The following is a 4,900-nucleotide window of genomic DNA, read 5'->3' on the forward strand; positions in this document are numbered from 1 at the left end:
AAGGAATTTTTCCCTTTAGGGGCTAATTGGACCATGCCTTGTAAGGGTTTTTTCGCCTTCCTCTGGATCAACAGGGATATGTGAGGGAGCAGGCTGGTGTTGTACTTTATACTGGTTGAACTCGATGGACGTATGTCTTTTTTCAACCAAAATAACTATGTAACTATGTAACTAAAACATGGGAGCGATCAGACCCCACCAACAGTGAGCTCTGTTGGTGGGGAGAAAAGGGGGGGGATTACTTGTGTGCTATGTTGTACGGCCCTGCAGCTTAACCTTAAAGCTGCAGTGGCCTATTTTACTAAAAATGGCCTGGTCACTAGGGAGGTTTAGCGCTGCGGTCCTCAAGAGGTTAAAGAAAATCTGTAAGAATCCTCCACCCCCCGGGGGATACTTACCTGAAGAGGGGAAAGTCTCTGGATCCTAATGAGGCTTCTCCTGTCCTCCTCCATCCCAGCAATCCAGCACTGAAAGAGGTAAATATTTACCTACCTACCAGCTGTTGGCTGTGGTTTTGGGGTCCTCTAGTGCTGGATCGCCAAGATGGAGGAGAATAGGGGTAAACTCATTTGGATCCAGAAGCTTCCCCCTCCAGAGGTACGTATCCCCTAGGTGGTTTTTTTTTTGTGTTACAGTTTCTCTGTAAAACCAGAAGAGGAACCTACAGTAGACCACAAATGAGTGGGAAGAGATACATTGAAAGCCTCCGTCTTGGATAAATTGACCTTGAAGTCACAGAGCCTGCTATATAATTTAAATATTTCTATTATGTGGAGGGAAAAAATTGGCTGAGTGACCTAAATTAAAAGATAATTTGCATTAAGTGCTACCTTATGCTTATTACCTCTCACATCCACACTCCTCATTTTCGCTGCTTGAGTCATATACAAGCCTAAACTGCATAGAGTCTTTGCAAACTCCGATTAACTACACAAGTGTTTGTTCAAATTGATTTAAAAAAAAAATATGCTTAATGAAAATTTGACAGTAAAGAAGTAACCGAAAGACTTCATGTTTCTGGGATAATTTATTGTCCTTATGTAATAACTCTAGTTATTTGTCTTGTCTTGTCTTGTCTAGTTGTGCTCACACGTGGAGAAGTGGATCAATCTAACAAAAATAGACTTACAATCGAAGAATTGTAATTTCTTTATTTTTTTTCCTTTCACAGTACCTGCTAATTTAAATAATACCTAAGGGTACACTAATACCTCACTGGGGACAGTCCAGCAAAAACAATATTTGCATCTATGCTCTGGAGTAGAATTTAATTATTCTCTGGATGGCAATGTTTAGTATATAAGGATGCTGTATTTCTAAGGCTACAGTGATCCCGGAGTCTGTTGTTATTTAAAAATAACCAAAATGCATGTATTCATTCATTGTATGCAATTATTATTGCTATTATAACACTATAATTTAAAGTGTATTTGAACTTGTGTGTGCCCAATATGATGAAATCATCCTAATGAATTACTTATGTATTTATTCAAGTAAAAAAATGTTGTTATTCACATTGACTTTTTCATCTAGATGATGGACTAAGAAATATCGCTATATTGCTATGATGTTGATTCAATTCAACGGGTGGAAAAGGCTTTCTGTAATAGGAGAAGAGATTGCAGTTTCTTGGCGTAATAACCGAAAGATTGAGGTCCAAATACAATATTCTTTTATTTGCACTAACAACAGCTTCTTGAATGATTATGTTTCCGAGTGTACCGTCTCCATCAGAACTATAGACTTTTCTCAAAAAGAAAAAGAAAATAAAGATGTCCTCTCAAAAAAAAACACCCTTTAGGAGATTGTTAGTGCAAATTAAAAGATCACACACATTACTCAACCATTCTTTTGACGTTACAAGCACAATCGCAAGGTGCATCTAACTTCTACTATTTTTATTAAGTATTGTATAAAAATGATAACTGGGGGAATTCTGAAGGTATCCATCATTGGAGACGAGGTAACCTTTTGGATTGGTTGGTGAGTCCAGACACAGGACGACTGTAAAAGATACCACAATGTACCGCACTTTCTTAAAAACTTTGAAGAAAAAATGTTGCTTATTTTAAGGTCTTGAGGACCTTGAGGTAGCTTTTATCCTTTGTAAGAGAGATATATACTGTTTCCGATGCCATTAAAAGTACAAATAAAAATCAAATGCTCAAAGATCCAACAACTAATGCAAGGTGGTCTCCAGTTACCTGATGGTTGCAAATTTCCTAGGCCAGGAGCACTCAATTATTCACAGGGTGGGACCTCAGGGCACTGATAGTCAGTTGCTTAGGGGTTTTGTCATCTGTACTTTGAAGCACTTATATTGCGATCGAATAAATCTGACATCTAGAGTTCTAAAGTAAATATACTCAGATTGTATAACGTTTGATCGCAACAGAACAAATGAGGCCTTTGTTTCAGAGTAAAATCTCTGTGAACATCATAAACAATACACAACTAACATTGTTCAGATTTTCTGGCCTCACTGATGATAAACGTCTTGCCCCATATCTGTTTGTTATCTTTCTGCTGTTGTACATGGTGACCATATGTGGAAATGTTGGAATGGTGGCACTTGTTCATCTCTGCCCAAGCTTTAACAATCCGATGTACTACTTTTTGGGCTACCTTTCTATCGTGGATCTCTTCTACTCTTCTGTTGTTGCACCTAAAATGTTGTCGGACCTTCTATCTGATAACAAATCTATAACCTTCATTGGCTGCGCCCTACAGTTCTTCTTTTTCGCTGGTCTGGCAAGCACAGAAGTTTTTATCCTCTCAAACATGTCCTACGATCGCTATGTCGCTGTTTGCCATCCTCTCCATTATGTCTTAGTAATGACAAAGCAGAAATGTGGCAGGCTTGTCCTCCTTGCTTTTTCCATTGGTTTCGTTCAGTCGTCAGCACAGTCTAGTTGTCTATTTAGTCTTCTATACTGCAATTCCAACCTTGTAGACCATTTCTACTGTGACATTCCTCCACTGCTGAGGTTGTCCTGTTCCGAAACACATAACTGCAAAATTGTCACTCTTTTCTTCATATGTTTTTGTAGCTTAAGTTCATGAATCACTATCCTGGTCTCTTATTCTTTCATCATTTCTTCTATCTTGCACATGAAGTCTGCATCCAGTAGATGGAAAGCATTTAGTACCTGTTCCTCCCACCTCATGTGTGCGTCCATATTCTACGTGACCGTTTTCTTCACTTACTTACATCCATCTTCCAGTGCACAAGACAAGGTGGCCTCTGTCTTCTACACAGTGGTGACTCCAATGCTGAATCCTCTTATCTACAGTCTGAGGAACCAAGAGGTGAAAAGGATTATTGTACAACTATTGCACAGGTGTAAGAGTACACATATATAGGAAGGTTTTTATGATTTTGGGTGATGATAATATCAGTTGAAATTATCTCTCAAAATTAAGGGAATTGTCGAAGAGAATTGAGTCTTAAAGTCTTGAAAATTGAAGTCTTAAATGACGCCTTAAATGAGAGGGAGATGGAAGCCTCATATTTTAGTAATAGCCCCTGAACAAGCATGCAGATCAGATGTTTGATCAAAATCTGTCTGGATTTGTTACATGCTTGTTTTAGGTTTGAGATTCAGACATTGCTGATGCCTAAAGGATCAGCAGGATGACAGATAACTGGTATTGTTTAAAAGGAAATAAATATGGCAACCTCCACATACCTCTCACTTCAGGTGCCCTTTAAGTGTTTTCAGACATTTTTTGTAAATGTTGTTGACTTTATGTTAGTAAGTCCATAAGCTTTTTTTTTTTAAGTCTATGATTAAATTGTTTGCCTATTCAGGTTTAATCATGTAGTGTATCATAATAATTGTATTATTTTTTAATGTATTTTATTCTCTTTGCAATGTTAGTCTCAGCCTTGCATCCAGAATCAGAATCAGAATCAACTTTATTCGCCAAATGCGGCAGACGTCGCACCCAGAATTATTTGTGGATGCATGGCCATTGAAAGCAAAGTATAGGTAGTGCAAATTAATCACATCAACATGGTACAGAATAATAGCCACAGAACAACAATAACAACAATTTGACTAACAACAGCAACAACACATAGTACAGATAGGCAAGACCATTGTGCAAAGCAAATATGATATGTGGCATATAGTGCAGTGCTGCCGGCAGGGGACAGCCTACATACCGACTCTCATCCATTGGGGCAGCTAAGGAAGATTAGGGAATGTAATTTGGGAGAGTGCATGAGTTGAGCAGGAGGACCGCTTGGGGGAAGAAGGTGTTTCTACGCCTGATGGTTTTGGTGAGAATGGTCCTATAGCGGTGACCTAAGGGCAGGAGGTTGAAAAAGTGGCTGCCGGGGTGGGAAGGGTCTTTGGTAATCCTGTTGGCCCTGGACATCATTCTGTGTGTATGGAGGATGTCCAGAGGAGGCAGAGGTGACCCGATGATCCTCTCAGCAGCACTGATTACCCTCTGCAGTTTATGCCTGTCCTTTGCATTTGCCCCAGAGTACCAGACAATGATGGAGGAGCAGAGGACAGACTCAATGGTGGTGGTGTAGAAACTAGGTGGAGGGTGGAGATCACCAGTCAGTTTTCATATTTTCAGCTTAAGGGAAATATTTACTTATGCGCTAAAAGAGAACTTAAAGTGTAGTAAAAAAAAAAAGGCAGTTTTACTTACCTGGGGCTTCTACCGGCCCTCTGCAGTCGCCCTGTGCCCGTGCTGGTACTCATGATCATCTGCTCTCCTGCCTCGGCTAACTATAGATTTACCCAGACTGGCCAGTCAATGGCCACTGCGCCTGTGTGGCCATGGCCGCGTGCATCCTCGTTCACGCTCCCATCTCCAGGAGTGTCCTGCACAGGCACAGTAGAGATTTTCTCGCACTGCGCCTGTACAGGACACTCCTGTC

At 40.1% G+C, this 4,900-nt stretch overlaps 1 pseudogene; it reads left to right on the forward strand.

Annotated features, from left to right (window-relative positions):
* Positions 1 to 2,400: 2,400 nt before the first annotated feature.
* Positions 2,401 to 3,363, forward strand: LOC137561856 (olfactory receptor 5AR1-like; annotated as a pseudogene).
* Positions 3,364 to 4,900: the final 1,537 nt, after the last annotated feature.

The sequence above is a fragment of the Hyperolius riggenbachi genome, chromosome 3 (genome assembly GCF_040937935.1).
Source record: "Hyperolius riggenbachi isolate aHypRig1 chromosome 3, aHypRig1.pri, whole genome shotgun sequence".
In the NCBI taxonomy this organism is placed as follows: domain Eukaryota; kingdom Metazoa; phylum Chordata; class Amphibia; order Anura; family Hyperoliidae; genus Hyperolius; species Hyperolius riggenbachi.